This window comes from Lissotriton helveticus (genome assembly GCF_964261635.1).
Source record: "Lissotriton helveticus chromosome 1_1 unlocalized genomic scaffold, aLisHel1.1 SUPER_1_unloc_7, whole genome shotgun sequence".
NCBI classification, from domain to species: Eukaryota; Metazoa; Chordata; class Amphibia; order Caudata; family Salamandridae; genus Lissotriton; species Lissotriton helveticus.
In genome coordinates this window covers 2,157,799-2,183,001 of record NW_027611714.1, presented here as the reverse complement: position 1 = coordinate 2,183,001, position 25,203 = coordinate 2,157,799, and the positions used below count along the sequence as shown (strand labels likewise).

General features: G+C 49.4%; 1 long non-coding RNA gene across 1 annotated transcript in view; it reads left to right on the top strand.

Annotated features, from left to right (window-relative positions):
- The window catches only part of LOC144806399 (uncharacterized), a 113,429-nt gene that overhangs the window by 25,624 nt on the left and 62,602 nt on the right, over positions 1-25,203 (top strand). Inside the window, exon 2 of the long non-coding RNA XR_013605794.1 lies at positions 2,957-3,026. This is a non-coding gene — a long non-coding RNA (uncharacterized LOC144806399). The remainder of the gene's footprint in view (positions 1-2,956; positions 3,027-25,203) is intronic.

The following is a 25,203-nucleotide window of genomic DNA, read 5'->3' as shown; positions in this document are numbered from 1 at the left end:
ATGCTAATGCTTAAACCAGCCGCTGCCAAATTACAACATCACCCTCAAAGGTGCTGTAGAGGAGACTGCTGGATCACATTCAAAACAGTGCATATATACTTTCAGCATAACACATGAAACCTCTTACATGGAAAAGTACCACTTCTCGTGAAGCCAAAAAGGAAAGCCCATATAAGGCACAGTTGATTAGTTCGAAACTCAGCTAAGCTATTGCGGGGGCAGGTCAGAGAAGGTGACTCCCTTTCGTTCTGGTGCACGGGAGTACAGGCACGGCGCCTACAGGAATGTGCCTATCTGACTTAAAATTATTTACAACAAGGGGTGGTGAGGGACAGAGTCTCTGAATTAAGCAGAATACTCTCACCCAGTCAAGAGATCAGGGCTAGATCCAACACCGTTTTTTAGCTCATTGCACCATCCCAGTTTCAGAACCTGGCTGTATGCAAATTAGTCTGTTCCTGTCCCAGTGCATGATGGGAACAGGGCAAACCAAACTACAAAAGCCAATTCTTACACTGGGAAGGAAACAAGCTTCCGGGGACCGGTTTCTGGCATTCCAGCCGTCTTCGGCCCGGCTTGCTTGAATCCTGATGGTGCAATGAGCAAGGGACTCATGTCTGAGTATACCCTTCCACGCTTAGGGTGGACAAAATTATTTACAACAAGGGGTGGTGAGGGACAAAGTCCCTGAATTAAGCAGAATACTCTCACCCAGTCAAGAGATCAGGGCTAGATCCAACACCGTTTTTTAGCTCATTGCACCATCCCAGTTTCAGAACCTGGCTGTATGCAAATTAGTCTGTTCCTGTCCCAGTGCATGATGGGAACAGGGCAAACCAAACTACAAAAGCCAATTCTTACACTGGGAAGGAAACAAGCTTCCGGGGACCGGTTTCTGGCATTACAGCCGTCTTCGGCCCGGCTTACTCTGTCCATCACCACCCCCTTTTTGAAAATATTTTGGCCACCATAAGTGTGGAAGGGTATACTCAGATGTGAGTCCCTTGCTCACTGCACCATCAGGATTCAAGCAAGCTGGGCCGAAGACGGCTGTAATCCCAGAAACCGGTCCCCGGAAGCTTGTTTCCTTTCCAGTGAAGAATTGGCTTGGTAGTTTGGTCTGCCCTGTTCCCATGATGCACTGGGCCAGGGACAGACTAATTTGCATATAGCCAGGTTCTGAACTGGGATGGTGCAGTGAGCTAAAAAACGGTGATGGACCAAGCCCTGATCTATTGACTGGGTAGGAGTGTTCTGATTAACTCAGATACTCTGTCCATCACCACCCCCTTTTTGAAAATATTTTGGCCACCATAAGTGTGGAAGGGTATACTCAGATGTGAGTCCCTTGCTCACTGCACCATCAGGATTCAAGCAAGCCGGGCAGAAGACGGCTGTAATGCCAGAAACCGGTCCCCGGAAGCTTGTTTCCTTTCCAGTGAAGAATTGGCTTGGTAGTTTGGTCTGCCCTGTTACCATGATGCACTGGGCCAGGGACAGACTAATTTGCATATAGCCAGGTTCTGAACTGGGATGGTGCAGTGAGCTAAAAAACGGTGATGGACCAAGCCCTGATCTATTGACTGGGTAGGAGTGTTCTGATTAACTCAGATACTCTGTCCATCACCACCCCCTTTTTGAAAATATTTTGGCCACCATAAGTGTGGAAGGGTATACTCAGATGTGAGTCACTTGCTCACTGCGCCATCAGGATTCAAGCAAGCCGGGCCGAAGACGGCTGTAATGCCAGAAACCGGTCCCCGGAAGCTTGTTTCCTTTCCAGTGAAGAATTGGCTTGGTAGTTTGGTCTGCCCTGTTCCCATGATGCACTGGGCCAGGGACAGACTAATTTGCATATAGCCAGGTTCTGAACTGGGATGGTGCAGTGAGCTAAAAAACGGTGATGGATCAAGCCCTGATCTATTGACTGGGTAGGAGTGTTCTGATTAACTCAGATACTCTGTCCATCACCACCCCCTTTTTGAAAATATTTTGGCCACCATAAGTGTGGAAGGGTATACTCAGATGTGAGTCCCTTGCTCACTGCACCATCAGCATTCAAGCAAGCCGGGCCGAAGACGGCTGTAATGCCAGAAACCGGTCCCTGGAAGCTTGTTTCCTTTCCAGTGAAGAATTGGCTTGGTAGTTTGGTCTGCCCTGTTTCCATGATGCACTGGGCCAGGGACAGACTAATTTGCATATAGCCAGGTTCTGAACTGGGATGGTGCAGTGAGCTAAAAACGGTGATGGATCAAGTCCTGATCTATTGACTGGGTAGGAGTGTTCTGATTAACTCAGATACTCTGTCCATCACCACCCCCTTTTTGAAAATATCTGACTTAAAAGGCAGATGCGACCTTGAGTTCCCAGGACCAGAAGTAATGGTTCATTCTTAGCCTAGGCTGACTGCTCAGTTTCTATCCTAAAGGGTGTCACGTGCTTTCGGAACTAAACTAAGTGAGGACGGAGAAACGAAACCAAGATGGCGCCTATTCGGCCAAGGCCCGATTTTCCCATGTCTCTAGTACGAGCGTATTTACAAGGGGTTTCGTTGCAAAGTAATATTTTGTATATTGAATATATTACACCAATATCATATATGTCAGATTTTATCTCTTCAGAACTGCAATGGTAATAGAAGCAGATAAAAGTAATTAGCAAAATAAGCACATTGAACAGAATAAATAGTTCCACCATCTTTCTAAAACAATGTACATATGCAAGCATATAAAAACTGTATATAGCGTTTTCCTACTATGCTTTCCCGTGTGTGTGTCTGTTGGCCTCTGTGTTTCTGTCTCCCATTCCCTGTAGGGAAAGTATGTAGCTCCTCGTGTAGAAGAGTCGGTCAAGAAGGAGCTCACTGCATTGAATAATTTCTTGGTATGCACTTTTTATTAGTATTACAGGAAATCACAATGATTGATTGTCTCCGTTATATTCTTCTTTCCCACAGGGTCTTTCTCTTCAGTCCCTTTGGTGTGCCTCGGTCGCCGTCGTCCCTCAGACAGAAGGAAAAGACTCACGTAAGTGTTTTTGCTTTATGGTTTAGTCAAGGGAGGATGTGAGGGATACATAATAGCTATGCATAAATGTGAAGGGAGGGTGTAGAGGTTGGAGCAACCAAAAGAAAGAGTAGCCGATGATTTCTGCTCTTGTCTTTGTTTCCATCTCACTTATTTCCTTTTCCCTGGGTCCCTTTCACCCCTCAGCCTTCCCTCCCGTCCCTCTCTGACTCAGCCCCTTTCCAAAAGTCCCGTAGAAGCCCACGCACCTGTAAGAGCCATGTAACTCCGGGGCCGTGGCGTGGTGACTCCACGTCCTTCAGTGAGGTCTGGTAGTAGATCTTGCCTCCAGGTATTCCAAGGCTATTCCCCTCAGGACTACCACTGCCCCTGCAGTGGCTAGGGCCCTCATTAGCATCTTTACCAGGGTGGGCTTCCCTAAGGAGGTGGTGTCATACAGAGGTACCAACTTCATGTCTGGCTACTTGAAACACACGTCGAAGGAGTGTCGTGTGAATTTCCGGTTCACTACCCTCTACCACCCACAATGTAATGGCTTTTTTTTTTTTTTTTAGAACTTTATTTTAATTTTTTCAACATACAACCTGGCAGTCAGAGTATACAGAGACATATAATACCAATATGTTCTTCGTAAGTAGGTTAGTCAATAATTACACATGCACTAATCTGCTTTCCCATTCTCCAGGTGATCAATAAGTGTCCCATTCCCCTAATTGGGAATGTACCTTACAATTATCATGTGGAGACACCTCCCTGCTCATCCCCAGTGTCGTAGTGTTCTGCCTTATCAGTTTCAGAGTCAGAGTCTGTGTCTGTTGTCACTTGGGAAGCAGGAGCTAGGAGTTATCTGCATGAGACCGACAAGTGTTTAGTGTATCCTCAAATTTGTCATCCTTTCTGCTAAGGCGCATATGTTTCTCCTCAGCTAGGGCCTAGTTGAGCGCATCTCTAAGCCAGAGCTCAATAGTTGGGGCATGCTGGGGTAGCCATGTGATTGCAATTCTACGTCATGCCAGTACCATAGGCGACTGACCAAATTTATAAGTTATCTTGCGCCCTTCTGGCATCTAAAGAGGCCTAATAAACAGCATTTTGTTGTCAGCTCAATACTTAGTTGTGTGGCATGCTCCATTTCTTCGACAGCTAGTTGCCAGAAGGAGTGTATTGCATCGCAGGGCCATGGTTAATGTAAGAAATCAGCCCCCACAGTGTTGGAGCGCAGGCGTATATCTGGGCAAGACACGACCATTCGATCAATCAATCAATCAATCACTGCATTTGTAAAGCACGCTACATACCCGAGAGGGTCTCAAGGCGCTGGGGAGGGGGGGGGGGGTGCCACTGGTTGAAGAGCCAGGTCTTGAGGAGTCTTCTGAAGGCCAGCAGGTCCTGGCTCTGTCGTAGGATGGTGGGGAGAGTGTTCCAGGTCTTGGCGGCGAGGTAGGAGAGGGATCTGCCACTGGCGGTGGTTTTTCAGGTGCGGGGGACTGCGGCGAGGGCGAGGTTGGCTGAGCGGAGGCTTCGGGTGGGGGTGTGGAAGCTGAGTCGGTTGTTGAGGTAGGTGGGTCTGGTGTTGTGCAGTGCTTTGTGTGCGTGGATCAGGAGCTTGAAGGTGATCCTTTTGTTGACGGGGAGCCAGTGCAGGCCTCTCGGGTGGAGTGTGATGTGGCTACGGCGGGGGACGTCGAGGATGAGTCGGGCCGAGGCGTTCTGGATGCGTTGGAGTCGTCTCAGGAGCTTGTTTGTAGTTCCTGAATAGAGGGCGTTCCCGTAGTCGAGCCTGTTGGTGATGAGGGCCTGGCTAACGGTTTTTCTCGTGTCGAGGGGGATCCATTTGAAGATCCTGCGGAGCATGCGGAGGGTGTTGAAGCAGGACGCGGAGACGGCGTTGACTTTCCTGGTCATGGAGAGAGTGGAGTCGAGGATGACCCCCAGGTTGCGTGCGTGGTCCGTGGGTTCCGGGGCTGTTCCTAGTGAAGTGGGCCATCAAGAGTCGTCCCAGGCTGATGGGGTGGGTCCGAAAATTAGGACCTCCGTCTTGTCTGAGTTCAGCTTCAGTCTGCTGTCCTTCATCCAGTCGGCTACGGCCTTCATTCCTCTGTGGAGGTTAGCTTTGGCGGTGTGGGGATCTTCGGTGAGGGATATGATCAGCTGGGTGTCGTCGGCGTAAGAGATGATGTTGAGGTTGTGTTGTCGTGCGACGTGGGCGAGGGTGGCCATATAGATATTGAACAGCGTCGGGCTGAGAGTCTTGTGGCGTTAAGTAGGTTCTTCGCAGGAAAGAGCAAGCGCACATGACCCAAAGACTCACTGAAGAAGTATTGTATGGTGTACTACAATAAGATTAATTAGCAAAAATCTATTTGGACCTCATATACACTATAAGTACACTGTCTATATACCATGTTCTTTCAGTGCAGAAAGCAAGCAGTAATAAAAGCAAAACATTCCATAAACACCGGAAAAACACTTTTTCTGGTAGTTTTAGTGGCGCGAAAATGTGAAACCACTGATAACAACTGTTTTTTAAGAGATTGAAAACACTGAAAAAACCCCACCAGAATTTATCAAAAATAGAAACTGAAAACAGGAAAGCCTAATTATAATGTATCCGTCAAAAATGGGAATTACTAGAAACCATGCCTGTTAGTTCACAGGACTGCTGCCAATCTTGATCTTCCATTGGAATGTCAAAGTCTAAATTCCAGGCCTCTCAGGTCCGTTTGTAGTGTGTAGTGTCTACTGTACAGTTTAAAATGCAGCCCTTTGGAGGTGCGAGGGGTCGTGGCTCCTCCTCTTCCTTTCGGGGAGGTTACAACCAATACCAGCAGTATCATCCCTATCAGGGCCAACCGCGTTACTCCTCCTCCTTGCAACAGCAGTCGTTTCGACAGCCGCAGGCTGCCTCTTACAAGCAGTACAGAGGGAAATCCTCCTGCTGAGGTAGAGATTCCTCAAAAAAGCACTGACAACTGCCAACTGTAAATGTAAATGTAAATGTCAAGGTATTTGTAGAGCGCACTGTCACCAAGCGGTTTCCTGGCGCTATTACTCATACCGCTGTGGAACCTCTCCTAGCTTTCCCTGTGAAGTGTCCACTCCTGGGCACCCCCAGGGTGAAGCCAGGCATTCTAGCACTGTTGGGGCCGGTGTGGAGGTTAAGCAAGCTATTGCCCAGAGTTGCAGCGAGGGACCCATGATTAGAATAGGCACCGAGGCAAGAATGATCAGGTCCGAGGAAATTGAGCCCAAGACCCGCCAAGGCCGAAATTGAACCCTCGTCCCGGGCCAGAACTCTGCATCAGGGTCTGCCACTCCAACCAAAGTTGGAGGGCGGATCTCCCATTTCTTCTCCAATTGGTCCGTAATACCTACAGATCGATGGGTTTTGGACATAGTGTCCAGAGACTGCACTCTGGAATTTGTGAAATTCCCTCAAAAATCTCCCCCCGGAGGTCCTCCTCCTGCCCGTCTGATGGAACTTTTATGCCAAATCAATCTCATGTTAAGGAAACGAGCGATCAAAGTGTACCGAATCTTCAAAGGGGTGCAGGCTTCTAGTCAAGATTCTTCCAAATCAAGGAAAAATCAGGGAAGTGGCACCCCATTCTGGACCTTCGTTCCCTCAAAAAGATTCTCAAGAAGCAAACTTTCCGGATGTTGTCTCTCCTAGAAGTGCTTCAATTACTGCCTCAAGGGGATTACAATCCAACACTGGACCTTCAAGATGCCTATTTTTATGTCCCTATCCTACCCAGTCACAGAAACTTCCTGCGCTTCAGAGTGGCTGGCAGAGATTTCCAATTACAAGTCCTTCCATCTGGCCTTCGCTCTGCACCCGAATGTTCACTAAAGTCTTGGCACCGGTGGCAGCATATCTTGGTCTAGCTGATGTCCAAATATTTCGCTATCTCGACGACTGCCTTATAAAGGCACAGTTGTTCGCAGTCGCAAGCAGACACACTCAATCATGCCTGTCTCTGTGTCTTTCCATCACTCTGGAGAAGTCTCAGTTCACCCCCTCTCAAGTGAGGACCTTCTTGGGGGCCATCATAGACACACAGCAAACAAGGGCCCTTTGTCTCCAATAAAAGACAACAGCAGATTTTCAAACTGGCAACTCCTGTGCACATAAAAGTATGTTTCTGTTCGACAGTTCAAATCGCTTCTGGGGATGCTGTCTTCCGGTATTCCCCTAATTCCCAACTGTCGCCTCAAAATAGGACCCCGACTGGAGAACTCGACAACCAATTGCAACAAGTCTCAGGGTACTTTGACGATGTCATCAACATCACGTCTCAGATATGAAGAGCATTGGTATGGTGGACTCGCATACCAAACATTTCTGCAGTTTGTTTGTAGTGGACACTCCAAATTTCATCCTCACGACAGATGCCTCCCTCGAATGTTGGGAAGGTCATCTTCAAGCCCTCACAGTCAAGGGGAAATGGGACACCCACCAATGAACTTGGCACATAAACCTTTTGGAGTTACTGGCGATATTCCCGGCTCTGAAGTCCTTTTGCACCCTCATTCAAGGAGCTTCAGTGTTGATCCGAATGGACAACACAACAACCTGACCCCAGGCCACCCCCCACGCCGCACGGCTCCTCCGCTGTGACCGCGTCTCTGCCCCTGGCGCTGCAGGTTCGCCCCTGACCTTGGTGTCCCCCTGCTGCTACCTTCTCCTTCTTTCTGCTGCTGCCCTCACTTGTGACTTGTGAATTGTGCTTTTTTTTCTGGACTTCTGCATTTTTCGGTATTTTTCGTAGTTGCCGTTGTATTCCTTCCCTCTGTGTGTGCCCCCCCCGCTCCCCGCCGCTGCTCCCTCGCGCCCGCCCCTTTTCTTTTGTACTCCCTGCCCATTGCCCGCCCCGCTCCTGCCTCCCAGCTGATCCTCCTTCCCACTTGGCCTCATATGGAGGCCGCACGGCGCAGGTGAGTGTGACCTGTGAAGATCCGGGCCTTATGGGCCTGGCGGCACAGGGCACGCCTTAATCTCCGAGGTCACCTGTCTTGTTGCACAGAGACACGGAACACTCTGTTGTCGTAGGAAACCGAATTTATTAGCTGCAGCTAGGCACAGTTGTCCTAGAAGTACACCAAGTATGTTCTCAGGAGACTGCCACTTTACTCCGTGGCTCACAAGCTTTTATAGTAAAAATGCAGTTGTACAAACATATACCCGATGCACAAAGTTACAGCCAGTCAGAAGAGTTTGAAAACAAAGTGTTGTGCAACCGGAATGTTCTCTGCTTACATGTTTGTGGGTTATTCGGCCCCTCAAGTTAATCAGTCTGGAATGAAAAGGCTTGTCTTGTATGCTTCAAAGGAAAGGTTGTAAAATAGGAAAACAAGAGGAGAGAATAGCGAAAGGCCGATAGATAAGATACGGCAAGAGAAGAATGCTAAAGGCTTAACAGATAGTTGGTACAAGGATTAGTTAGGCCGGGTGTTGTCTGTGCTTTGTTTCGGACAAGGACGGAGGGGGTCTTGCGACACGTTGCAGTCAAAAGGGCAGAGACAATTCGTTTGTCGAGCTGCCTGTGTAAAGGCAACACAAAATGGCGGATGAATGTAAGATGGAGTCGAATTTAGAGAACCTCAGACCCTCCTTTTGCCATTACACAGGCAATACACAACGATTCCCGTTAGTCTGAGTCGATGTCGATGATCATGAGGTGGTCAAGCTGTTGTTGCAACATCATCTTCATGTTGTCTGTCCTCTGTGACATAGGTTTGGGAACACACATAGTGGCACAAAGAACACAAATTACGGGAACACATTGCAAACAAAGGCAGCATGAAAAGATGATAACCAAAACTATTCCAATGAAAGTCAATACCTTCCATCCCCATGGACAGCAGTCCCCATAACCATCCCGTTAATGACCAGACCCCGTTCGTCCTAGTGAATGGATTTAGAGATTAGGTGTAATCTGGAGATGGCCTGGTATACTGTAGGGGCGTTGTCTGGTATGTAAATACAACAGCTAGACCCAATCAATTTGCATACTCCGCTTCTATCTTCAGGAATAACATCCAACACCATTCTGTTCTGTAAAGTTACGAGACGGTCCGCCTGAAGCTCAGCGGTGAGGTTACTCAGTGCCCCCACCGTATTGTTTACTGTAGCCTCAACAACGCGAATAAGGTGTCTGATGTCTCTGCTATTGGCCATAGGGCCCCAAAATGGGAGGAGTCCTTTGATAAAGTCCCCTCCCTCTTGTCCTGCCGGGTCTCCTGAAGTGATAACCCCTCTCCCATACCTAGTCTTATGATGTCCCAAAGGGGCTGTATATGTTGGAAGAAGGAGGAAAGCCACATAACACAATCCCGAAAAATTGGTCGGCAACCATGTGTAGGCTCTATCATGACAGACAAAATATGTACGTTGAGCTGGTACTAACAGGGGAGAAGTCTGAGATGAAAAAGTATAAGTATGGGTACAAGTGCTCTTTCCTAATTGGGCTTTGGCATTCTGACCATTCCCTTGCGAACAGTAATGGCCTCGACGGGGTAGAGTCCAAACGGGCGGAGATCTTTTTCGTCCAGCCCTATCTGTAAGGCTGTTTTTGTATCTGGTCAAGTTCCAACCATCATATGCTTGCTTCTCGTCAGGTGGGATCTTCCCACCTTCACCAGTATTCCTTGTCATGGCTACTATTCCCTTCATCAAGGGATCGTGACCAACATCAGAATTAACAGGGTATCGAGGTTGGTGCTCATATGCGTTGGAAAACATGGCCAGAAATCCATCATAAGAAAACGGCAAGACTAAATATGGCAACCCCTTATCCGTGCTGTGAGGCATGAGCCCACAGACCCAACAATCGGTGGTGTTAGTGACGAGTTCATGCTGATGCAACAACTGTATGAATGAATTGTTAAAGAATTCCATTCTCCTGGTCTGTCATGTTCAGAGAGGGTATGTAGCTGGTGCGGGGAGACAGTAGTGTGAAAACATATAGGGTGAGAGGTGGGTGTAGGTACAGGTATTGGTTGCAAAGTATGAGTAACCCAACCCACACAAGCTAATAAAACACATAGAAAAATCAAAACACATAATTCTACGCCACATCTACTAAACAATAATTTACAGTATTTCTTTTTCATTTCTGCTCTTTTATCATTTTCTGATTCACCAGAATCCATCCTCTAAAGTGTTGCTCGTGGCAATCTTCCTATCTCACTTAGTTGTGGTTATTAACCGTCCCATGACACTGCAGGTCCTGCTGGCCTATTGCCACTACTCAGGTCATAAACCAAGTCTCCTACCACGACCCTGCAACTTAAATTGGATGATTCCAGTATCACACTGGAAAGGAGAGAAAAAAATATATATGCAATTCAAAATTTGAAATGTAAGTTCAGAAAAAGGAAAAGTTTTCAAATGTCTCTTGTCTTTCTAGGCCTTAGATTGTATTTGTTTTTGTTCGGCACAGTCTGGTCCTGAAAAAGTGTCTCTGGATCAGTTGTATCTATTCTGAGATGCGATGGTACAGCTTCTTGCAAAACATCATCGTCTTCCTTCTCAGTCCGAGTCCATTCTAGGTGTGCATCGCCAAAAGGTACAAACCAGGGGACCCTTTCTCCTTCAAAATCACCTAAACCTCCGTGGACCCACTGGTCAAAAGGCAAGGGTACCTTTTTTCAGTGCAGACCATGAATCCAGTTCAGTTCTTTTTCCCAACAACCTTCACGGCTGTACGTGTCGTCAGCAGGACCTGTCTTGGCGGTCCCCAGCGGGGCTCCAGATTGTCTTTTCTTTGGAAATTCTTCAGACACACCCAGTCCCCAGGTTGGATGGTGTGCCCGGCATCTGAAGAGGCCTGAGGCAAAAGCGTCTTGTACCTGCTGATGGAGAACACGCAATTTAGTGGTGAGGTCATGCAAATATTCAACCAACATTGCATAATCTATATCCGAGTACTTTTTGGGCCTAGGGACACCCCAGACATTAGCCGGGCGTCCGAACACAATTTCATATGGGCTAAGTCCCACACGAGAATGAACAGCTGTTCGGGTGGACAAGAGAGCCAAAGGTGACGCATCGGCCCAGGCAAGACCCGTGCTGGCCTGTATCTTTGCAAGTTTAAGCTTGAGAGTGCCATTATAGCACTCTACCAAACCCGCTGACTGAGGGTGATTTGCCGCATGGTATTTCTGCTTAATACCAAGACCTGTACATACTTTCTGCATGATTTGGCCCACGAATTCACTTCCATTGTCACTCCAGACAATTCGAGGTAAACCAAACCTCGGGAAGTATTCCTTCAGAAGGACCTTGCTGTAGACAAAGCATTATTATCCTTTAGGGGGTAGGCCTCTATCCATATAGAAAAGGCACACACCACCACAAGGACATACTTTAGGTTATTGCATCTCTCCATATGAATGTAGTCTATCTGCAACACCTCAAAAGGATACGTTGGGAGAGCAAAATGGCCTGCTGGAGTTGGTGTCCCTCTTCCTGGGTTATGCATTAAACAAACAATGCAATGCTTAACTAGATTGTCTGCACATTTAGGGATTCCCGCATTCTGCCATACCGGAGCCAAAAGCTTGCATATTCCTTTCGCACTGATGTGGGCTGGACCATGCGCCATAGTTACTACTGGAAGTACATAGGCATCTGGTAGCAGCCAACGCTGATGTTCTGACAATTCTATCTAACACCCCGTCACATCTAACATTCCCGTACCATCTTTCCACTTACTTAATTCTTTCTCTGTAGCCTCTTCCTGAATCATTTTCACACTTTCTATTGTGTCCTCACACATTCCTCCTTGACTGACCCATCTGGCATGTCAGCAACATACATACGACTTGTCACATCTCTAGCTGTCTCTTTTGCTATCTGATCCGCGAAAGCATTTCCTTCACCTACGTCATCAGTGATCCTCTTATGTGCACTACATTTCACAATCGCGATCTGAGTGGGCAAGGCAAGTGATTCTAAGAGGTCATTTACTAGCTGGCCATGCTGTATTTTAGTACCGTGTGAGTTAAAGAATCCTCTTTCCTTCCAGAGGCGGCCAAAACTATGGGCCACTCCGAATGCGTATTGGCTACCGGTGAACACATTCACTCTTTTTCCTTTAGCCAATACACAAGCTCTAGTCAGAGCTATCAATTCAGCTGCTTGGGCTGAATTCTTCCTAATGCGTGCTGTATCTACAATTGTATGCAAGGTGGTAACAGCATAGGCTGCAGTCGTTTCACCATTGGTAAGCTTAAAACAAGAACCATCCACCCATAGGATCCCATCCGGGTCCAGCAGTGGCGTATCCTTCAAATCGATTCTACCTTTTATCTCTTCCTCCGTACGAAGAAAACAATCATGTTGTTCTCGAATGCCTTTCTCTACTGGAATCGGCAACAGTGTAGCCGGATTCAGGGTGTTACATCGTTTGATGTGTACATGACTAGCCAGGAGCGTCAGCTCATACCCAGATAGGCGTGCGCTCGTAAGGTGCTGAGTTTTTGTCCTATTTAGGAGAGTATCCACTGCATGTGGTACCATGACAATAAGTGTAAGCACCAATCCAGCAGATTGGCGAATGGAAACTGATGCTGCTGCTGTAGCTCTCAGACAACTAGGTAATGCTTTAGCCACGGGATCTAACGAAGCCGAAAAATAAGCACATGGACGTTGCTTGTCCCCAAATTGTTGTGTCAAGACTGACAACGCGCAACCTTCTCTCTCATGTACATAAAGTGTGAACGGTTTACTGTAATCCGGAGTACCCAACACAGGAGCAGAACATAAGGAAGTGCGCAAATCAGAAAAACTTTTCTGGCATTCCTCAGTCCAAGGGAGAGGTTGGGGTGTATCTTTAAGGGTAAGTGCTAACAAAGGTTTCGCTAATAAAGAAAAATTAGGAATCCACTGTCTGCAATAAGAGGTAATGCCCAAAAAGGCACGCACCTCTCTCTGTATACATGGTACAGACATTTGCGCAATTGCTTGGATTCGTTCTGGGGTCAATCGCCGTCCCTCCTTCGACAAGAGATGACCTAAATAGGTAACTGGTGACAATATTGTAATTTAGAGGGCGAAACCTTGTGATGAAAGTCAGACAAGTGACGTAACAGAGAAATAGTAACTTCTTTACAAATTTCTTCAGAATCAGCAGCAACCAATAGATCATCTACGTATTGAATAAGGGTGGCACCTGGAGGCAAAGTAAAAGCGTCAAGCTGAGTTTTCAAAGCCTGACTATAAATGGATGGACTTTCACAATAGCCTTAAGGTGCACGCTTGAATCGAAAGCTTCGGCCTCCTAAAGAGAAACCAAAAATATCCCTACTTTCCTCAGCAATGGGAATGCTAAAGAAAGCGTTCTTAAGGTCAATGACCGAAAACCAGGCAGCCGATGCAGGTATCATCGTCAATAAAGCAGTGATATCTGGGACGACAGGAAACTGTGGTACAACAATCTTATTGACCTCCCGAAGATCAATCACAAAACGATAAACAGGTGGCTGGGAAGAGTCAGTACGTTTAAGAACAGGCAAGACAGGACTATGGCATACATTTCCCCTAGTCTCTTCAACCACACCTTTCTCTGTTGTCAAAAAATTGACTGGTGCTAACTCGATCCCTCCTCCCCCGGCACTTGATGGCACTCAGTGTCAGTCCTTAGCGGATTACTTCATAGATAAAGTTGATCTTATCTATGAAAATTTCACTACACCTCCAGGTACTATGTACACTGCCCTTGACATAGTCCAAAAATTGGAAAACAATGACACTGATGCAGTAGTCACTACTTGGCAGCCCTTAGACGCCATTTCTTTCCTCTCCTGTTTAAATAGTGTGAGATCGGGCTCCCCACAGGACGCTCTCCCGGCCAAAATATTAAAACAATTAGACCCCCTCACTCATCCCCCCATCATTAAATTACTCAACGCTTCTCTGAGCGAGGCCCATGTCCCACAACCTTGGAAACACGCCATGGTTGTACCGTTATTAAAAAAACAGGGTGCAGATCCTTCAAATCCTGCTAACTTTCGCCCTATATCCTTGTTGCCAATTTTCTCAAAGATATTGGAGAGACATATAAATTCTCAGCTCTCCAAACTGGTTGAAAACACTGGATTTCTCCATCCTTCTCAGTCGGGCTTTCGGCCTAGGCACTCAACCGAGACAGCCCTCCTGGGGGTGACAGAGAGTCTTAGGCACGGTGTCGATCAGGGAAACACCATGGCGCTCATCCTGCTGGATTTGAGCGCAGCTTTCGACACCGTGTCACATTCCATCCTCATTGACTCTCTGAAATCTCTAGGTGTGGCAGGCCAGGCCTTGGCCTGGCTGGCGTCTTTCCTTAGTGACCGAAGCTTCCAAGTGTTTTCTTCTAAAGCTGCCTCCGCCATTTGTCCTTCCACCCGCGGCGTCCCCCAGGGCTCAATTCTTAGCCCTTTATTATTTAATATTTATGTTAAACCCTTGGCAACCATAGTCGAACAAGCTGGGCTAACCCTGTTTTCCTACGCAGATGACACCCAGATTGTCTTCTCCTTGTCAGGGAGAGACGTAAACAACATCTCCGCACTCAAGTCGGGCCTCACTCTTGTGGCCGACTGGATGCGGAGAAATTGTCTCAAGCTGAATGGGGAGAAGACCGAGGTGGTCATTCTGGGACAGAACAAACATCTTTGGGGTCCTCGCCATTGGCCCATCGAACTGGGAAATGCGCCTACACCATCTACTGCAGTTCGCAACCTGGGCGTCATTATTGACGACAGGCTAACTATGAGACAACAGGCTACTAAGGTCTCAGCCATCTGCTTTTCAACCTTGCGATGGCTTCACAAGATTTTGTGGATGCTCCCCCTCTCCTCTCGCAGAACTGTAGTCCAGGCACTTGTAACATCACGCCTGGACTATGGCAACATTCTCTATTTGGGCGCAGATAAAGCCACTATACATGTGCTGCAGGTGGTGCAAAATGCGGCCGCGCGCCTGCTAAAGAATGTCCCCAGACGCACCTCAGCCACTGCCGCTTTGCGTGACCTCCATTGGTTGAGCATCCCAGAACGCGTTAAATTCAAGGCACTCTGCTATATGTTCAAGGCTAAGCAGGGTAGCGCCCCAGTATATGTTCAGGGGCTGGTAAAACCCTATAGACCCCTGCGCTCATTAAGGTCATCGGACATTGGCAATTTCACAGTACCAAGATGGAAGCTGGCAAAAATGGGAGGCCGCTCCTTTTCCACTCTTGGTCCTAAATACTGGAACTCCCTCCCATTGGCATTAAAATCTGAGACCAACTTACTCCGCTTCCGTAAGGCTTTGAAGACCCTGCTCTTTACTAAGCGTGACCAATAGTCGGCAGAGGCCTTAAGTCAAGGTGACATTCTCTTTTCTTCTACAGTCTATCCCTGGCGCCGGGAAACCCATTGTGGGTAGCTGTGCGCGGTACAAGCTTAAAAATAAATAAACTAGATCATAAATAATAGCCAACAGTGCTCTCTCACCATCACTCGAAATCTTATACTGGGGAATGCGAGGTAGCTTAACATTAGACTTGAGGGTGACAATGTAGGGTGGGATCTGCAAGAGACCAACATCATTGGGACCTGTAGCCCAAAGATCAGCGGGCAAGGAACATAATTCAGAAGGGAGTTGGTCTCTAGACAAATATGTCGGGGAGATCAATCTCTTACCTAAAGTAAGATGCACGCCAGGAGGGGAACAATGCAGTGTCGCATACAGTCTTTTCAACAAGTCCAAACCCAACAGATTCTCACCACAACCAGCCATCAAAATAAGTGGAGCCTCTAAGTCATAAGGACCTATCGAAATGGGCAAAGGACAAGAAACTGGGTTGCGAACTGGGGCGCCAGAAAATCCTACAGAAACATTTGTTAAGCCAGACAAAGGTGCCCCAGGGAATTTGGAGTGGATGATAGAACTCTTCGTTGCACTACTGTCCAATAGAAATGGCTCTGACACACCAAGCGCAAGAACTTCAACATTAAGGCCCATTTTGGTCCACTGGAACTGAAATGACTCCCTCACTTTGTCTATGACTGTCCTAGCTAGAATTTATATACTGAGTCTCATCCTCCATACAATAATCGTCATTATAATAGTGTGCAGACTGAGTATTTTGCTGATCACAACAATTCATGGAATGGAATGGGGCGGAAAGGAACGTTGCTCCTGGGACATTGTACCTCGCCCCCTCCCCCTTGGGGTCGACTGAAAACCACCTCGGCCTCGTGGCCCAGGCGTACCACCAGCACGCTGCAATAAAACTGGGCAATTATTCTTAAAGTGACCTTCTTCTTTACAATAGGCACATTGATTAGGGCCCAGTGGAGGTCGTGGAACAAAGGGCTCAGGTTTCTGAAACACCTTCTGAAACTGGGGAGTCGGCTGAAACTGACGCTGAGCGGGACGAGGGGGATAAGCCTGTTGCAAGAGTACTTTCGTTTTTAAATCTTTAGTCTTTTTATCCAATTTATCATTTTCCTCCTTATCCCTATTCTCGTAATATTGAGCAGTAGCCAATATCTGGGCTGAAGAAGAAACGGCCCACAAACTTTCAGAATTCTTTAATTTATTAGAGAGTTCGGGAAGTAAATTAAATACAAATTTATCCACAAATAGTCGCTGCCCACCTTCTGTGCTCATATCTTGACCACTGTGATCAAGAAACGTTTCCTCAAACCGAGTAAAGAAGTCGGAGACACACTCATCTTTCTTCTGTTTACAGGCAGATAACTTATCCCAATTAACGCGCAGAGGGGGCAGCATAGTTTTCATTAAGGTGATTATCCTACCAGGAAGTTCTGTAATTAGATTATCATGTTTGGAACCACCCACTTGGAGTCTATCGTCGGCAACTAAAGCAGGCCAATCCCCTCCTAATTCCTGGACATGGTCCTCTTTCCGAATTCTAGCCCACAATGGTTGCGGAACAACATTTCCCATCAGCATATCTATGTCGGCCAAATTCATAACACACGCATCAACAGTCTGAGACAGTTCTTTGTAATAACCAGCAGGGTTCTTACGGGGGTCAGGTAAGGACTGTTTAAGGGCCAGCACCTCAGATCTCTTCCAATGTACATGTACCCATACACGTTAAAAATGAGCGGGAATAGCAGGATTTCCTCCCGCAGGTGCAACCTCGTCCCTCCAAACTGGGGGAACCTCTCTCATAGGATAGTGTTTCAGTTTCCGTCTAACGGAAAGATCGGGTTCAGGTAAAGACCGAGAAGTGAGCATGGACCTAAGGGCGACAAGTGTCTTTACAGCATTCTCAACTTCTGGACCCACAATTATTCCTTTATCGAAGTCAGCCTGAATATCTAGCAGATCCTGGGGAGCTAATCCCAATCCCGTATCCTCCCACTTTTGGCTAAGAATGACGCACATGGCATCAAAAACATGTCTTTGTGTTGGTGCATTCCACTGTGAAAAAGTGTCCATGATATCTTGTACACTATACTCGGGATCATTCATGATCCACTTACGAGCAAGAACATCTAACACATTTTGTTCGTCAGGACCCGGGAGTTGTCTACGGGCCTGCCTCCGAGGAGGAACAGGAGTCGTGCTCAATGACCCAAAGAAAGGGGACAAGAAACCAGAAACGGTATCGACCATCCGTTTACAAAATGAGGGGGAGTTGGACATAAGGACAGGGGACAAGGTATTAGGCGGAGCACAAGAGGGGGCAGAAGAAGGGGTAACCGGTATAAAGGGGGTCGAAGGCAAAGGAGCCAGTGGCAAAGGAGGTGGCAGGATAGGCATAACTTGAAGGGGCTGTGGTGGAGGTGCAGGGACTGGTTTAGGAACAACAGGTGGCTTAGCAACAGGTGGCGGAGCAGGTGGCATTAACAAGGGTGCATTAGCACCTTGTGCATAGGGCGGGGTAATCTCAACAAATGGGACATTAAAGGATCCTTTTCGGGGTCAATATCTTTGTCCGGATTGGAAGTTGGCAACACCGGATAACACTTATCCACATCCATACGATGTCGTCTTTCTAAAACCTCAATCACATGATCAGTCTCATTGTCAGTAAACTGCTGGGCAGCCTGTATGACAGTCATGCCCTTTTTCTTTCTATCTCTCTTTGCCTGTTTAATTTCTTTTTGTTTGGCTTCCTTGCGCCAGAGGCGAAAAGAGTCAAACATAGCCGGCCAGGCTTTTCTTTTAAACAATGTAGCTTTCAAATTATCTAGGATGTCAGGTTGAAAACTACCATTTTGTGGCCACTGCAGAACACCATCTTTCCTAGTATAGCGGACCCACACTTCATTAAAGGTGATGGGGCCCACACCATGTTCAGAATAGAGCTCATAGGTGGGAGTTCCAGCCGGAGGAATGGGACAAGAGTCCTCCAGTTGGGTATCACAATCACAACAGCACCAACGTCTGAACTTACTGAAACCAGGCACGTTATTTCACTGGCCTCTTTTCAAAACATCAAGGGGTTAATCAAGCAACACAGCACAAACGTACTCACCCCTTGGCTTCGGTTATTGCAATAGTCGAATCCAAACCCAAAAACAAAAGAAGTGGGAGCTACCCACTAGTACTTAACCAAATGTCTCCTTATGCCAACAGAGGTCCGTTCTAACGTCTCGAGATACCAGTTGTCACCAAGGGACCAAGACAGGGCGGCAGTCAGGGCAGCAGTTGCCAGCAGCCGTTGGAACGGAGAAGCCGCGCTTCAAAAGACCATCGGTCCACTTTCGACATACAGGGGTCGCTGATGTGGGGCGCCTCCTCCGGAATTTTCCTGCGGGGCTCCTCTCGATCCTCAGGCTCAACCACTACCTCTGAAGCCGCCCAACGTGGGGCGCCAATTGAAGAACCCGGCCTTATAGGCCTGGCGGCGCAGGGAACGCCTTAATCTCCGAGTTCACCTGTCTTGTTGCACAGAGACACGGAACACTGTTGTCGTAGGAAACCGAATTTATTAGCTGCAGCTAGGCACAGTTGTCCTAGAAGTACACCAAGTATGTTCTCAGGAGACTGCCACTTTACTCCGTGGCTCACAAGCTTTTAGGTTTAAAGCATTTTATTAAGACAGTTACAGAATAGAAAACAGTTGTTGCAAGAAATCAATGCTATGGTACCACCATATAGGAGCGTATCCAGCGCGCAAAGGTTCTACCATCAAAATGTCCATCCAAGAGTGGCGCCTGGTGCGTACGCTGCGACAATAACACAAAAATGAACAACCCCCTTTCATAACTCCCCATTCACTCCCACCCCCTCGAAACCCACCCATCCCCTCCCCGTCCAGTGCGATGATTGCCCTCCCACTTCACCTCCTTCAAGCCGCCCCTCCCTCCCAGCCGATTCCAATCCGAAACTCATTGATCAACTGAGTCCATAGGTGAAGTTAATCTCAGCAATCGAAGATATCGGGGACATGTGAGTTCTTTAAATTCCGTAACCAGTAGCGAGTGATACGGCTGCCACAGGTCATGAAACTGCTCCACTTCACCCACCACCGTGAGCGACAACTTCTCCATCCCCAGAACATGCCACAATCTGTGCAGCCAACCCGTGGTGGAGGGGAGTGTGGTGGTGCGCCAGTGGATAAGGATATTTTGAACTGCCGAGCCCAGTGCTATTGCAATCTGCCTGCCCCTACGAGACTTCAGAGGGTACATCAGCCGGTTGGGCAAGCCCAACAGTACATACGCAGGGAAGCGTGGCAATTCGATGCCAAAGTGTGAATCGATCTCGTCCAAGACTTCTTTCCAGTAGGGGCACTCCCATAGAACATGTGTAAGTGTGCCTATCTGTCCACAAGCTCGCCAGCATGTGTTGTCAATGTTACGATTCATTTCATGCAATCTCTCAGGTGTGTAGTACCAGTAGGTGGATACCTTAGTGAACGTTTCCGTAAGTCCCGTGTGGTATGCGGAATGTCGTGCTCGGTATGAAATCTGGTCCCACTCTGTGTGACTCAATGCCCTCCCCAACTCCCGCTCCCAGCGTTCCCTGCCTGGGTTATAAAGATGAGAGGAAGGAGGCTGCAAGAATTTGTAGAGGTCCGAGATTAATTTCGTGTCAGAGGAGCGTGTCACAAGCTACTTCTCATAAGGTAGGAGCTTCCTATCAGCCGATCCACGCACCTGCGGCTGTAGCGCCCAGTGGCGCACTTGTATATACCGCATTCTCTCCGTCTCGGGTAGCTGATATTCTCGCCTGAAATCCTGAAACAGGATGACGCCATCTGGAGTATACATATGGAACAGCGTTCTGCATCCCGCAGTACGCCAGTGCGTGAAGGCCCCCTGTTCCATTCCGGGATGAAAATCCGGGTTCTCAACCAGTGGCGTGAACGGCGAGGGGAATGTGGTGAGATCATGCACAACATTAGTGGCATCCCATACTTTCATCGGGACTCGCGCGATAAAAGACGCGTACAGGTTGGGGGGACGATGAGCCTTCGTAAAAAGGGATCCTCCTGTAGGGGCCGGCCCGCCACTCCCTGGTCTTGAAAAAGCCAGTGTTTATCTGACTCCCACCTGCTCCATTCCACCAGATAGCGCAGTGGGGCCGCCTGGAAATATTTGCGTAAATCCGGTATGCCCAGACCCCCTGCCTCAGGGGCCAGAGTGGATAAGGCCCTCTTCAGCCTGGGTTTGCGACCCTGCCTGATGAAGCGTGCACGGTCAGCTTGAGTCTGTTGGATCCATCCTTTCGGGGGCTGGAGCGGCAGAGCCCGGAACAGATATAGTATCTGCGGCAGGATGGTCATCTTAACTGCGGCTATCCTGCCTAGCCAAGATAGTGTGCCTCTGCTCCAACGACCCAGTTCCTCCTTAATTTTCTTTCCCAGGACTGCATAGTTGGTGGTCACCATAGCGGGCAAGGTGGGCGCCAGCAGGATGCCCAGATAAGGTACCAAGTCTCGTGACCAGTGCATGGGGAAGAGGCCTTGTAATTCGGTTCTCGTGGCAGCAGTCAACGAAACGTCGAGGGCCACCGATTTTCCCCATATTCATTGTGAATCCAGCGACAGCAGCAAAAGCCTCCAGCTCCGCGACACATGCTGGAAGTGCCCTCCTTGGATCAGCTAGTGTCAGTATAATGTCATCTGCATAGAGGCTAATGGTATGTGTATACCTCCCCATCTGTATTCCCTTCGCAATCGGGTTTTGGCGTATCCTCTGGGCAAGGGGCTCCATATAGAGTGCGAAGAGCAGCGGGGACAATGGGCACCCCTGCCTGGTGCCTCTCTCTATCGCAAACCTCTGAGAGCTGTAACCATTCACCCGGACCACCGCAGATGGAAACCTGTAGCAATTGAATACTAGGGTGCGAAATTTCTCCCCTATTCCCACCTTCGACAGAACCCGCTCCAATTAAGGCCAATGTACCCGGTCGAACGCCTTCTCCGCGTCGACAGCCAGCAGCAGTCTCTCCCCGGGAATCCGGGAGGCCTTCTCCAGGATATGAACCACTCTCTTGGTATTGTCCACCGTCTGCCTCCCGGGGACAAACCCCGCCTGATCTGGGTCCACCAGTCCTGGCAGATGAAGTGCCAGCCGGGCCGCCAGGATCCCAGTGTACAGTTTGAGATCGATGTTCAAAAGAGAGATCGGTCTGTATGAGCTACAATGAGTCTGGTTCTTCCCCGGTTTGGGGATGACCGATACGGTCGCTCGGAGTAAATCCGGTGGGATAGCTCCAGGAGCGGAGAATGAATTAAAGAGGCGGGTAAGGATAGGCGCCAGCGAGGAGCAGAACGTTTTATAGAAAAGTGACGTATAATCGTCCGGGCCCGGAGCCTTCCCGTGTTTGATTTTGGAGATGGCCGCAATCACCTCCTCAACCCGAATGTCTCTCTCCAGATACTCCGCTCGCTCCGGAGTGAGGGAGAAAAGGTCAACCGAGTCCAGATAATTTGTCTCCGCCTGTGCTGATGGGGGCTCGCTTGCATATAATTTTGCGTAATACTGACGGAAACCCTCCGCTATCTGGCTATCTTCGGTAGCCGTCTCTCCGTTGGAGACCGACAACTCCTTTACTAAATGTCGCTGATGCGCCACTCTGAGCCTGTTCGCCAACAGCTGGCCACACTTGTCTCCACCCGTGTAATACGTGTGTTTCAAGCGTAACGCTGCATACTCCGCTCTATCCGTATCCAGAGCTGACAGGAGTTTCCTCTCTGCCTTGAGTTGCTTCCAGATTCTAGGGGCTCCCGTTCGCTGATGTACCCGTTCCAGCTCATGTACTCTGCGGATGAGTTCGTCTCGCTTTTGCTGCCGCTCTCTGTTTTCCGCCGACGATATTGCAATGAATTCCCCCCCGGAGCATCGCCTTCAGTGCTGCCCATTGCATCACCGGGGAGGTGTCGGCATTATCATTATGCGTCTGATAATCACGAACCGAGGCCAGTATGTGCTTCACCACTTTCTTCTTATGCAGAAGAGTATCCCTGAGGCACCAGACCCCGCGTACGAGGGGCACCGGTGGCAGGCGGAATGTGCCAGTGACAGGTGCGTGGTCCGACAAGGAGAGAACCCCTATTTCGGAGGCTATAGCTAGGTCACAGACCGGCCCCGTGACCAAAAGATGGTCCAATCTCGCATAGGTCTTATGTGCATGTGAGTAATAGGAGTAGTCTCGGCCGGTAGGATGGAGGCGGCGCCAGAGGTCATGGAGGTCCAGTTCCTCCAATTGGGATTTGCCTACCTGCGAAATCTTCCCCGTCTGCGGGTGCCTCTGCGCCGATCTGTCTAAGGACGAGTCAAAGACCATGTTCAGGCCCCCCCCTATGATTATGTGCCTATCTGAGGTGGCGGCGATGTCCACCAAGGCCGAATTGAGAAATCGTTCCTGATGCTCGTTGGGGCTGTATACCGACCCGATAGTGAACACCAGACCTCCTGACTTAACTCTATATGCTAGGAGCCTCCCCTTCTGTTCTGCAAATTTATGTAAAACCTCCCCTTTAAATGTTCTAGACACCAGGATCGCTACCCCGGCTGTCTTGGTAGTGTTGGAGGAGAAAAATTGTGTTGGGAATTTGTGAGATCGCATCCTCTGACAATCACGGGCTAGCAGGTGGGTCTCTTGCAAGAGACAAATATCTGCTTGTGTGTTTTCTAGTAAAGACAGGACTGCCCTCCTCTTGACCGGGTTATTCAACCCCTTCACATTGAGGGTGATGACCTTAAGGGCTGTCATCGGCGTGGATAGAACGTAGCTCAAGCATTGAACATGGCCTAGGAGGGGCAGCACCGAGGCATGCAGTGTGCAGGAGTACTGTAAGGCCAGAATGAGTGCACCAAAAGCACTGGACGGTCCCAACTCCTTCCCCCCCCCAACACCCCTCGAACTTCCATCGAACTGCCCATCCCCGTCCTCCCCACCCCCACCTTCCCCACAACAACTCCCTCATGCAAGCAACCACCCCCTCCCTTCCTCCCCTTCCGAACTCCTCCGGAACCCCAACAACTTTTAGTCCCAGTCATGTCCCAAGTGGACAAGTCTGTGGTGAATTATTGAAGTGGACGTCCGGCCACTTACTCCTCCCTACGGCCCCCCACCTCCCAAGACCCCCAAACCTGCAATATCAGTAAGGCTGTGTCGTTCTCCCCCCGGAGCGTATCTATGCTGTCAACGCCATGTCACCATTGGAAGCAGTATCTCTGGCCACTTCGGAAACGGCATTCGCCATGCTGGCTCTAATGGTGGGCGAGTCCGATCTCAGGGGTGTGGCGGGCGCCCGTCTCCTCGATACTCTCCGCCAACTGCCTCTAGGGCCGCGTCTCTGGCTTGGCGTAGCTGCTTCTTCCTCCTCCGCTGTGATTCCCAGAACCTCGCATGTCTCCTGCAGTGATCGTAATTGGTGCATCGTGCCATTCCACTTAAAAATGAGGCGGAAGGGGTGTCCCCAGGCATAGGACGTTTCATGCTCTCTCAAAAAGTCAGTTGCAATCTTAAATGCTTTACGCTTCTGAAGGGTGATAGCGGACAGGTCCTGATACAGAGCTACAGAGTGACCGCGAAAGGTGAATGAAGGTTGCTTTCGCACCTCAGCCAAAATGCGTTCTTTCAGCGGAAAGTCTGGGAGAAAGGCTAGAATGTCCGGTGGTGGCGCCGATGCCCGCCTCGGTGGTCCTACCCTATGTGCCCTGTCAATCCGGACGGGAAACTCCGCAGTTTCGCCCAAGATCGCCCTGAACAGGTCTCTTCTGTAGATGGAATTCCCCGGACCCGAATGGTATTTCGCCGAGACCTGTTTTCAAGGTCCTCGTTGTGTGTTTGGAGATCCAGATGCTGGTCCCTCAGGCGCAACACCTCCTGTTGCAGTTGCACAATGTCCTCGTCGAGCCGGTGGTTTGTGCTTTCCACGGTGGCCACTCGCTCTCCCAGTCTGTCTACCTCTCTTCTCACCTCCCGTACTTCTCCCGCCACTTCTTGCTTCAGCGTTTGAAAATCGTCCCTGAGGGTGCTAAATAGCGATTCCAAGAAGGATCTAGTGACCGGCGGCCCCCCCCCCCGTTCGTGTTCTGCGACCCTCCGGCGGAGCTCGGTGACGGTTGGCCCCTGTCCCCTCTTTGCTGGGACCTGTTAAGCATCTCCGGGAGAGTGCGGTCCCTTTTTTTGCCACCCCTGTTGGCCGCCATCTTGGAATGAGTGTAGGCCAGTTCTTTCAGTCCACTCGGTCCGCCACTCCTGGCTCTACAGATGTCTTCCTGGGCTTATTGGGAGACCCTTGTCAGGCATCGACGATATGTTCGGGTCCGGTCATGAACCCCGGCTCCAGCGCCTCTGACACTAGGCCGTAGCCGCAGCCGCGACTCTGAGCACTGCCACACCGCTCGCCTTTCTTGTCGGGCCCCACTGGTCACCGGTCTCGGCCAACTTCGCTGTGCACTCCTCTGTATGACAAGTAGGAGGGATCTGCTCGGCCCCATGCGCCTCCGTTCGAGTGCTTGCTTGTGGGCCGCAACTGCGACCCTCGATGCTGCTGTCGTGCTCGTCGTCACTGCCAGGCCTCGACAGGCCCCAGGTGAGTCCTGCGCCACCGGCCCGCCCCCGGAGAGGAAACCCCCGGTCCATCCCGGCACCCCCCGGACCTGCCTGCAATCAGAGGCCTCTCGGGCCGTCCCCCTCGGCGGTACTCCGACACAGCCGCGGCTCGGCACCACGAGTGATGCTGCCGCCGGTCGGTGAGTG